At 41.6% G+C, this 12,960-nt stretch overlaps 1 protein-coding gene across 25 annotated transcripts in view; it reads right to left on the reverse strand.

The window, feature by feature from the left end:
* Positions 1-12,960, reverse strand: part of PARD3 (par-3 family cell polarity regulator) — a 637,712-nt gene that overhangs the window by 503,747 nt on the left and 121,005 nt on the right. The window lies entirely within an intron of this gene.

A 12,960-nucleotide genomic window follows, 5' to 3' on the forward strand; every position in this document is an offset into this window, starting at 1 on the left:
TTGCAGCAGAAAAGTACGCTTGCAATGTTGTTAGGGATTACAGATAATCATTACTCTTAGTTGTATGAAGCATGTTTATCTGTAATTATAACCCTGCTCAGCGCCAAGCTCCGCTAATTGCTTAATTTTACACTGTAATTATAACAGTGTGTAGTCAACAAACAGGTCGTGTGGTCAGAGTAATACTGTCACCTCATCTGCGCTACACAAGGAGGGAGTAAAATAATAATTCAGCTTTAAAAATAAATTTCACTGGAGCGTGGAAAATACTATTTATTAAATTGTGGGTTTATCATACAACCTGTCACTGAAAGAACAAGAAACTGCAAATATATGTCTTTAAAGATGAATGGGATAGAAAAGAAAAAAAAGAAGTTGAGAAATAATAACCAAGTACCACTGTACCGGAGCTTATTCCTCAGATGTTATATGCCATTGTGCGCCTATGTGCTACCCTATAGGAGCTCTGGAAGCTAATCCTGAAATGTATACAGGTCTCCCTTAGGGAGCATGTCACCCCATACATAAAATACTCCATACAACAGTACTGAGTAACCAACGTCTATCTATTATGGGCTATGTATCTGCAGAGCTGGAGAATTCAGATTAGATCGAGGCCAGGACAAAACGATGATGCTTGCAAACCTGGCATGTCTAAAGCATCATGCAAAAAAAAAATTGATCTTTTTAATGAAAAACTTAGTTTCTCTATTGAAACATTAGAACTCTTAATTTTTCAACATTCTACAATTTTTTTTCCATTTTTGCCATCAACAGACTAGCTGCTCCTGCGCTTACAGCAGCCTCAGCTCTTCAAGCAAGTAATCTCTTTGTGCTATATATAAAAAAAAAAAAATTCTCAATAAAATGATTTATATCATGAAACAAACCATGACAGACTCCATTATAATGATTGCGTTCTGTCAGGCACTGCTTGTGTCCATCGTGTACCAGACTGGCTCGCCAAGTTCTGTGATCACAGCAGCCTCAGCACATCAGGTAAGCAGTCTCCCTTCGAGTGGCAAATGGAGAGAACCAATAATAGCAATTTCCATACATAAAAGTGCAAAAAATTGTTTGTTCTTGATCTTAAAGGTACTTTGCTTAAGCAAGTGAAAGCAACACTTGCAACCAATACGTAAAATGAGCACAAATTAGAAAATATATAGTGCTGAGACCATACAATAGAATCAGAAAAAAATTTAGATACAAATTTTGGTGAGATAAAATCGGCACCAGCTAGAAATCACATATATTCGCCAATTACATGTATTTCTACAAATTAAGAAACGGCAGGTGCGGTACACTAAACATACTGTACTGTTCCATCTGCAATAAGTATGGTTGGAAAAATCTAATTAAGTAACCAGCAAATCATTTTAAACTCACTTTCTGAATTTGTCTGCTTTCTCCATCCCAAAAACCAATATTGTCCCTTCCTTCATTTTCTAATATTCTTGGCTATAATTGTGCCTAGTCTGGAAGATGACCCGAGTGGAGTCGCGCTCCCAGGTATTGTGCTGGACTAGACCCTTTCAGACGCGGTGAATGGCAAATCAGATAATAGCAGGCGGAGCGGCTCATCTGTGGTTTGTAATTAGCAGCTAATCACCAACTACCGCTTCAGACAAATCTAATTTCGGTCTATTGTATAGTAAAGGTGGAAAACGAATGAGTAAAATGATTAGAAAACGGAATTTAATACAGTCACAGACCCTCAGATTTTACGAATAAAGCACTTCAAAATCAGAAGCCTCCTATTCTATACAAGATCAGATGGGGAAATTGATGGCGCCACCTGAGTCTACACTGCCATGTGCATCTAGGAGTCTATATAACAGAGAAAAATAGTCAAAGGAATAAATATAGGCACTTTTAGAAAGATACACTAGTTTGCTAAAAAATGCTAACCGTGCCTCATCCCTTTATTTTGACAATTTTTTATAGTATAAAAGAACCAGACAGGCACCCTAGAGCCAAACTACTGGGGGGGGCACCAAATTACGGCTGTACGACAACAGAATAAAGTCGGCTTATAGCTACATTTACATGACAAGGGGACAGATTTAGGAATCAGTTAATGAGAATCGACTAGAGATGATCGAAAGTGCTGGGATAAGGCGATATCTGAGCATGCTCATATGCTAATCGAGTGTTTTCGGCGTGCTCCAATAATATGTTCAAGTCCCCGCGGTTGCATGTCTCGCAGCCGTTAGGCAATCCCCGCATGTCTCGCGGCCGTTAGGCAATCTCCGCATGTCTCGCGGCCAATACGCAATCCCCGCATGTCTCGCGGCCGTTAGCCAATCCCCGCATGTCTCGTGGCTGTTAGCCAATCCCCGCATGTCTCGTGGCTGTTAGCCAATCCCCGCATGTCTCGCGGCCGTTATGCAAGCCCCGCATGTCTCGCGGCCGTTATGCAAGCCCCGCATGTCTCGCGGCCTTAGGCAAGCCCCGCATGTCTCGCGGCCGTTAGCCAATCCCCGCATGTCTCGTGGCCGTTAGCCAATCCCCGCATGTCTCTCCATGCTTTGCATGGTTTCTTCAAAGTCTTAAGACTTTTGGGGAAAAATCTAACAGCTATCGGATATAATTGATCCAGACAAGAAATATAAGTATTTATCAAAATACAGTTTCTCAAGGCTTTGGAGTTGGAGAGGCAAACCTGTGACTTTAACTCCTTTACAAATGTGTACTAGTAGTAACAAATGTATTGTAGTAAAAAGGTAAGTATGGGTCTATGATTGGAAGAACATTCGTTTTCTAAATGCCTATTAAAGGTGTTTTCCCACAAAGTTAATTTTAATCAATAGATCTTTCAATAACAATAAGTTCCACCATTGGATGTGTTTTTAAAAGTTTTTCCTGTGCTGAGACAATCTTATAAATGTGTCCCTACTGTGTACCGTGTAATGGCTGTGTCTGTGAATGAACATGGCCTGATCATACCACATCTCCTGGGCAGGGGAGGAAGCTAAAGAGGGTACACAGACAGGACTGCATGGGATCGCAGCTGATTCTTTCTATGGGGTAAAACATTTCCCTGCTGCCCTGTCTGTATACTCTTTTGCCTCCTCCCCTACCCAGGGGATGTGGTACGGTCAGGTAGAGTTGCAGAGCACAACTCCGTCGACAGAATAGTGGCCTCCACCACTGAGCGGTTCCAACCGCCCCCAACGCCAGGATCAGCTGATCGGTGCGGGTGTCACGTGTCGCTCCCCCACCAATGAGACATTTGTGATCTATCCTAAGGATGAGGCATCAACGTTAAAGTCCCAGGAAACCATTTAATAATGTTTTATTGCTCATATTGTATTACTGCATAAAATAAAATAATAATGTATTTCCTAGAGATGACAAGCTTTCCCATGAACTCTTCATTTGAGATTACTAAAAGGAAGAGAAACAGAATCAATACAAAATTTTCTGATAACAAAACTATTAGCGAGGAGTAATCAGGCCAGATACATAGTGATTTCCTGGTCACAAAAAGGTAATAATAGTGTTTTCCAGGGCACTATCCATTTGAGAAACGTATTAGGCGCACAGTTCTACAATGATTACACTGTTATTTAATTACCGCCCACTTTGTGCAGTAGTTCATGGAGCTCGACTTACAATTAATCATAATTAGCGATCCTCACCGTCTAATACTGTATTACATAATCAAGATGACTGTGGAGATCAGAGCTGGTTGTTTACAAGTGATTTTGTGTTGTTCTAGTTACAGACAAACTCCTACGAATTATTAATAACCAATGGAAACCTGTCCCTCTCGCTAAACTTAATTATGATATATTTAGCCTGGTATGAGAAAAATAAATGCCCTGACGATATTACGCTTCACATATGTGGTTGTTTTACGGTTCTTTTACAACAATCAATAAGTAACCATTGTAAGCAGCGTGAAGCTACACTAATAATCCTCATTTCCTGCTATAGGAATAATTAGATCAAGTAAAGAGATCATTAGGAAGGGAAGTGTCTAGACAAATGTAAGTAGATATCCATTATCCTGCCTTCTAAAAGAAAAAAAAGTGCTGAAAAGAAATATATACAGTTTACCTAACACGAGGGCGAGCGTTATAGAAAATGCCCTATGTAAAATGTCCGGCTCCGGTATGGAAAATGTTTTCAGAAATCCATCACTTCCAGTGACACAAATGAAAATCATGTCCTGATTGGCTGTCATGGCTAACAGATCGGAATTATTAGTCTTCGTAAATTAGTCTGATACTTTTTTTTTTGCTCATTTTCCACTCCTGAAATTGTGCCAACAAAAACATCACTGCAGACATTGAACATCAAACCCATGCCTTTTGTTATACTAACAGTGAATAATAATGTAAAATAAAATGCACAATAAAGGAAAACAAAAAAATCCCAGCAATGCCTCCCTAATTATTCACATTTTATCTGACCCAATTTTGAGTCATATTGCAATTAAAGCTGAGAGTTTTTGACACACTGCCGATTTTGCAAGTTTTCCCACCTACAAAGATGGAGAGATCTGTAATTTTTATCATAGGTACACTTCAACTGTGAGAGAGAGAGAATCTAAAAATAATTAAAAAAAAACAGAAAATTACATATTTACATAATTTGCATTTTATTGCATGAAATAATAAATACAATAGAAAAACAGAACTTAATATTTGGTGCAGACACTTTTGTTTGCAATTACAAAGGTCAGACGTTTCTTGTAGTTCTTGACCAAGTTTGCACACTCTGCAGCAGGGATTTTGGCCCACTCCTCCATACAGATCTTCTCCAGATCTTTCAGGTTTCGGGGCTGGCGATAGGCAACATTGCATTTCATCTCTCTCCAAAGTCTTTCTATTGAGTTCAGGTCTGGAGAATGGCTAGGCCACGCTAGGATCTTGAAATGCTTCTTATGGAACCACTCCTTAGTTGCCCTGGCTGTGTGTTTCGGGTTATTATCACGCTGGAAGACTGAGCCACAAAACATGTTCAATGCTCCTACTGATGGAAGTTGTTGGCCAAAATCTTGTGACGCATGACCCCAATCATCCTCCCTTAAATATGGTGCAGTCATCCAGTCCCTTTTGCAGAAAAACGCCCCCAAAATATGTTTCCCCACCATGCTTCACGGATTTGACAATGTTCTTGGGGTTGTACTCATCCTTCTTCCTCCAAACACAACGAGTTTAGTTGATACCAAAAAATTCTATTATGGTCTGACAAAAATGGCATGAAAAGGGGGAGCATACGTGCCCTGCAGGATTTGAATCCATGATGTCATAGCGTGTTACTGAAAGTAATTTTTGAACTGTGGTCTCAGCTCTCTTCAGGTCATTGACTTGATTCTCCCGTGTAGTTCTAGGCTTATTTCTGACCTAAAAATCATCCCTACCCCACGAGACGAGACATTGCATGGAGAACCAGATCTAGGAATATTGACAGTCATCTTGTGTTTCTTACATTTTTTAACTGTGCCAACAGCTGTTTCCTTCTCAATAAGCTGCGTGCCTATAGTCCTATAGCCTATCCCTGCCTTGTGCAGGTCTACAAATTTGTCCCTGATGTCCTTAGACAGCTCTTTGGTCCTGGCCATGGTGGGGAGGTTGGAGTGTGATTGAGTGTGTGGACAGGAGTCTTATATACAGGTAATGAGTTCAAAAAGGTTCAATTAATACAGGTAATGAGTGCAGAGTAGGAGGGCTTCTTAAAGAAAAACAAACAGGTCTGTGAGAGCCAGAATTCTTGCCGGTCGATAGGTGATCAAATACTTATTTCGTGCATTAAAATGCAAATTATTTAAAAATCATACAATGAGCTAAACTCAAAGAGCGAAGACTTTTTCTACGTACATATTAGGCATTTTTCTCTCAAATATTGTTCACAAATGTCTAAATCTGTGTTAGTGAGCACTTCTCCTTTGCGGAGATAATCCATCCACCTTACAGGTGTGACATATCCAGATGCTGAGTAGACACCATGGTTATTGCACAGGTGGGCCTTAAGCTGCCACAATAAAAGGCCACTCGAAAATGTGCAGTTTTACAGTATTGGGAGGGTCACCAGGGGTCAAAAAACCAGTCAGTATCTGGTGTGAGTACCACATGCCTCACGTAGAGTAACACATCTCCTTCGCATTGATCAGTTGGTGATTGTGGCCTGTGCAGTGTTGGTCCACTTTAATAACTGTGCGACGTTCTTGCATGGCAGCACACTCACCGGACCGGTCACTCATTGAGGATGTTTGGGATGCTCTGGATCTGTGTGTTCAAATTCCTGCCAATGTCCAGCAACTTCGCACAGCCATTGATCAGCTTCAATTCCATATTCTTTTAAAGGGCATGTGTCATCAGAAATTAACTTTATGTTTTAAAAAAAAATTTGCACTGAATTCATTTTTAAAACATTTTTGGTAATTTTTCTTTCATATTAAGATCTTTATTAAAAATAAACACTTTCCATCAATTTCTACTTCACACCACATGCTAATCCCTATACTTTCAGTTTTAATTAATTAGTCAAAAAAGGTTAGCCAAATTATTACATGTAAATTTTCAACAAATGCAGAACAAGAATAACTTGTGATAATTCTGTTCCCAGTTTTTTCTCTCCATTTCAAGCAATTATTTCATAGCTTGATCATTATCTGTTTAAGTAAAAAGGAGACTAGAAATCGGGGTCATGGCAAAAAGAGAAAAAAAATCCCAATGCCACAAATTACCAATGAATAATCTATATACGGTATATAATTGTCTAAGCCTTAGACAATTATATACCGTATATAGATTATTCATTGGTAATTTGTGGCATTTGGATTTTTTTTCTCTTAGACTCTAAGGGTCACTTCTGTCTTTCTGTCGGCAACTTCCGTCACTGATATTCATTCGCTGATTGGTCTCGCCAGCTGCCTGTCATGGCTGCCGCGACCAATCAGCGACGGGCACAGTCCGATTAGTCACTGCCTGGCGCCCGCTCCATGCTCCCCGCAGTCACCGCTCACAGAGGGTTAATGCCAGCGGTAACTGACCGCGTTATGCCGCGGGTAACTCTCCGTTACCGCCGCTATTAACCCTGTGTGACCAAGTTTTTATTATTGATGCTGCCTATGCAGCCTCAATAGTAAAAACATCTAATGTTAAAACTAATTAAAAAAAAAATAAAAAATCATTATATACTCACCTTCCGCCGCCTTTCCGACGCTCCGGTGACCGGTACATGCAAGCGGTAGGTTCCGGTGCTAAGGTTGGTGTGCGACAAGGACCTGCCATGACGTCACGGTCATGTGACCGAGACATCATCGCAGGCCCTGCGCGCCTGCGCGAGAAGGACCTGCCGTGACGTCACAGTCATGTGACCGCGACGTCATCACACCCTCGGACCGGAAGCTGCCGCCTGAACCGAACACAGGCGACAGAACTACAAGGGGACCCTCGGAAGGTGAGAATGTTTATTTTTTAACCTGTGACATACGTGGCTGGGCAATATACTACGTGGCTGGGCAATATACTACGTGGCTCTGTGCTGTATACTACGTCACTGGGAAATATACTACGTGGCTCTGTGCTGTATACTACGTCACTGGGCAATATACTACGTCACTGGGCAATATACTACGTCACTGGGCAATATACTACGTCACTGGGCAATATACTACGTTACTGGGCAATATACTACGTCACTGGGCAATATACTACGTCACTGGGCAATATACTACGTCACTGGGCAATATACTACGTCACTGGGCAATATACTACGTCACTGGGCAATATACTACGTCACTAGGCAATATACTACGTCACTAGGCAATATACTACGTCGCTGGGCAATATACTACGTGGCTGGGCAATATACTACGTGGCTGGGCAATATACTACGTGGCTGGGCAATATACTATGTGGCTGGGCAATATACTACGTGGCTGGGCAATATACTACGTGGCTGGGCAATATACTACGTGGCTGGGCAATATACTACGTGGCTGGGCAATATACTACGTGGCTGGGCAATATACTACGTCGCTGGGCAATATACTACGTCACTGGGCAATATACTACATCACTGGGCAATACACTACGTCACTGGGCACTATACTACGTGGACATGCATATTCTAGAATACCCGATGCGTTAGAATCGGGCCACCATCTAGTAAAAGTAATAAAAACTCATTAAAAACTTTGGAATGTGTGATGGAAAAGGGGAGACTGTTGAAGAAAAAAAATAGTTCACTAAACACAAGGAATGGAAGTTGGAGATAATTGCAGCAGAGCTATAAAAAAGTAATTTGAAATGGTAAAAGAACGTACTGAATGTGAAATTAAAAACCCTGTGAGACGCAATAATGATCCTTTCAAACTTCTAAAATAGAAAACCAATAACTAAAAGCATTTTACTACCTTATCTGCTGATAGGAGCCAGTCACACAAATCCACAGCTCCGTACAGAAAACCTTCACCAGATAGGCAATAGGGAAACTATCAGTTTACTGCAACTTCAGCTAATTAAACAAAGGTGTATAGAAAAGATGCAGAAAACGAACCCATGCAGAACAAAAATGGTTTTATTATATCCTCAACACCACCCAAAATTATACACTGCTTGTACGCTGGAGTTATGGGGGTCATACAAAAACCTATGCAGAACTTTAGCATGTGAAACTCTAAAGCACGCCTTACATTATTATGGTGGATCTTTTAATCTTCATTTTTTTATTTTTAATTAGGATTTTTAAAAGACCATGCCATCCATAAATGGAGACCAAACACAAACTAAAGGAGGACACATGTCTATGTATAATGGTCCGGATGGAGATGAGTGACCATTGTTGTGGAAGACGAGTGACCATTGACGTGAAGTATCTCCATTGGCGGTCATCTGCTTTAAATTTTGGCAGACTTTTTCAAATGCGATGGCTATACCCAAGAGGCAGCCAAAAATATGTCACAAACTACATTTTTTGACCACATTCTACTGCTATTTTGTGTTTACAAAGGGGCTTGTCCGACAAGGTTCTCTGGGGGCATGTTGTTGGGCTGCTCTGCATTATTACCCTGTGAGCCACAAATCTTTGGAAAAGACCGCCAAAATTAGTCTAAAATAAAACAGCCCATACTCTGGGGAGCACCGGAAATATTTTGTGATAGGTTCCCTTTAATGGATTTTCAGTATTTTATGAAAATAGCCAACAAGGAGGAAATAATTAAAATATTATATTAAAATAAAGTACCTATATTCATCCCCTTAATCTTCTGCCACTCTACTGGTCCCCAGCAATATATCTAGTGGTGATGTGCCAAACACACACAACCACTGAAGCCAATCAATGATGATGTAGGCACGTATGGCACCAGGTTAGTGAGCCCAGTGTTTGCACGTGGACATATTCGCGTGGCCAGCACGTCATTGCTGCAGGAAGGAATAATTGATCGCCAAGAACCATCAGATCACAAGCGGGCTTCGTTTCTAATGGGCCAATGGTTTACTTGACTCTGAGCGCGTAGTCAGACAGTATAAATTGGAGCACAATTCTCAGACTGGCCGGCGGCTCTCCTGACCTGAGCTCGACAGCTGCATAGAAATACATGAAGCCATCACATTCGGGTCGGCCAAGTCCGTACTCTACGTTATGATCTCTGTCCCATTTGTATTGCCATCTGACTGAGTTAGGGTTCTTTGGGCCAACTCCTATTCTAAAAAAGACACAGCGGGTAAAAATTCTCCTGCCGCAACCTTAGGACATTTGGGCAGTGGCTCTGAATAGTTTGACATGCTGCATGTACTAATTTTTTCCTCTGTGGCCTACCCACAAAGGCTCCACATCCGCCAAAGAATGCAGCATGCTTAATATGAACCTGACGGTCGTATAAATAGCATTTCAGGGTTAAACCTCTACATCTGGTACATTCTCCTGAGCAGCTGTAGTTAGTAAGATTAATCGTTATAAAGATTAATTTCAGCTCACAGGTAAAAGTTATAATGCATTTGATGTTTCCTGTGTGGATGCGGCCATACAACAAGGGGGTCGTATAGATTAATAGACTTAGTAGCTGTAAGCTCTGTGACAGAGGAGATGGAAGCTGATCCTCCTTTGTAGCCAAGTGGCATGCAAGATGACGGTTTTCATGACCAGATCTCTTCCTTTGCCCTGGGTCCCCTATGATCCCCGTTACTGTAGGGTCTTAGCGCGGCAAACCACATCCTCGGCTACAGTACCCCGCGGTGGTATCAAATACCAAAAATAGCATTTTAATTGTTATTCTTGACACAAAGTAGTAAAACAGTCATGTAGTTTTCCACACTGACAAATGTGAAATTCTGAAATATGACGTGTTAAAGTTTAATGGGGGAGGAAGAGATTGACAAAACAGGCTCCGAACCGCTGACAACAATTCTACAAGACATGGAAAATATACATCCAAAACCAGGACTCCGCTGGCTGCTAAACCGTATGTACGTATAAGCCAGGAGAGTCTTGCCAAAACTGCCCCCGCTTACATTCTGTAACCATACGTATCAACGCCAACACATGGAATATATACATGCACAGTATATGCTTACTCTGGCCTGCCGTTTCTGAAAGAGCCACATATATGGGACTATGGGCTGGAAAAAGAAAACCACCAAGGACAACATCTGCAAAGAGTTTATATGTTCTCCCCGTGTTTGCGTGGGTCTCCTCCGGGTTCTCTGATATCCTCCCACACTCCAAAGATACACTGATAGGGGGATGTAGATTGTGAGCCCCAATGGGGACAGTGATCATGTCTGTAAAACACTGTGGAATACGATGGCACTAGACAAGAAAGGCATAATAACTTTGTTGACCACCAAGCTGAATTATTTCTGCCCTCATACCTCCACGATACAGCCACCCTCAAATACATTTTATGAAGCCAATACAATAAAGCCAAATTTGGAAATTAAAATTTAAAGGGGTTAGCCAGAACATTTGTTACTTTTTCCTATGAGACTAAGCTCACTGGAAGGTAACTATCTGCCTGTGACAATCTTTCAGCTCCTGACGGTGATTCTCATGAATCCTGTGACATCATGTTAACAGAGCAGTTCCTTCTCTTTCGTTCTGCTCTGCCAAAGTCATGCTGATTGACAGCCAGCTCCCCGCTGCCAAACTGCAGGGAGCTAGCAGTCAATAAGTATGAAGTTGCAAGTGATGCCCTGTCGACAGAGCAGAGTGGAAGAGAAAGAGCTGCTCTGTTGATGTCACGATGCAGGAAGCAGGAGAATCACCGAATGAACTGGGAGAGATCGTCACAGAGCAGAACTGGCGAGTAGTTATTAACTACCTGGCAAGTTCTTAGCCCCATAAGAAAAAAACAAAAATAAAAAAAAGTCAAGGATAACCCCTTTAAAAGATATAAAATAGAAAAAAAAAAGCTACATTCTTCCCTTTTGAGGATTGTGGATGTAAGACTCATGTAATCCAGCGTTTCATTTCCAATTAGTGTAACATGCGCACAACAATATCTGGCCAAGGGAGGAGACCCAGCAAACTGAGCCAAGGTGTTGAGAAAGCTTCTCACAATAGTTGGACCTCAGAAACTTGTCTAATCCCGCAGTCTGGGAACGCTGGCTGTACTCGAGTAGTTGCTACATCGCATTCACTTAATGGCTGCAGTTATAACAGCTCTCTCTATAAAAGCTTCAACATGTTAAGATTCCTGAGCAAAAAGTGTTATCAGGAGAATTGCATCTTAAAAGGAGCCAACACTTTATACGAGAACTTGCCTGGGCTCGATGATTTATGCCGCCTGGAAGTTTGATATAAGGAGGAGGAAAAAGTTTCATGTAAGAAAGTTTGAGTTAGAAACAATTGGACTCTGGGGGCAACTTTCCCAGGATAAAAATCCAAGGTGGTCTGCACTGATGAGAAAATCCAGGATTCATTAGAGACAACATATTTTGTGTTAGATAATACATAGCGCATATGATAGCAGAGAGGAAACGACGGTCATTATACGCTTATAAATTCCCCGCATGTCAGATTAATAATACCGTGCAACAATGTATAACAACATATCCCATGCCAGTCACCAGCCCACATATTCCTATGGTGATGGCAGGAAAAAAGCACCTCCTGAAATTATTTTAATAGGTTTATGTTGCTTGTTCTTGTCCAAAACAATGTAACATTCCCTGCCACAAAAGCCTTGAGTACAATTTTGAGTTATCTATCTACAAAACTCGTCTTCCTCTGCCAAAATCATGACCGCCAAGCCGCATTACAAGAGCCATGACCTATCAGTCCTGTAACTTGAAAAGTAATATTAGGTTACTTTCACATTAGCGTCATGTGACGCACGTCGCAATGCGTCTTTTGGATAAAAACCGCATCCTGCAAAGTTGTCCGCAGAATGCGTTTTTTCTCCATAGACTTGCATTAGAGACGCATTGCGACGGTTGCGTTGTGTTTTGGCGGACCGTCGGCACAAAAAAGTTCCATGTAACTTTTTTTGTGCATCGAGTCCGCCATTTTCGACCGCGCATGCGAGGCCGAAACTCCGCCCCCTCCTCCCCAGAACGCACAATGGGCAGCGGATGCGTTGTAAAACTATCTGCTGCCCACGCTGTGCTACATTAACACACTGTCCGTCGGGCCGACGGTTTGCGACGGCCCGTACAGATGGACTAGTGTGAAAGTAGCCTTATACACACACAAAGAACAGAGCAAATTCGTTAATTTCCTTCTATATACCTTTTTACAGGGTGTAGACCTCAGAGAGGGGAATAGCTCCACTTTTTGAAAGTAGGAACTCTTGACATGGTGAACCTAGACCATCCATGTGTTATCTGGTCAGCCATTTTTATAAGAATACAGTATATTTACCCCGCCGCAGAAACCGATTGACAGTTGCATCTTCTGTTTCTGACAATGTGCCAATGACTGTGGTAGCTTGGATTTAGGACAGAGTGTCCTTAATGAGGCAGTTTCTAGAGGCGACCTATCCACATTAAATTAACGTCA

Source organism: Ranitomeya variabilis, chromosome 6 (assembly GCF_051348905.1).
Source record: "Ranitomeya variabilis isolate aRanVar5 chromosome 6, aRanVar5.hap1, whole genome shotgun sequence".
NCBI classification, from domain to species: domain Eukaryota; kingdom Metazoa; phylum Chordata; class Amphibia; order Anura; family Dendrobatidae; genus Ranitomeya; species Ranitomeya variabilis.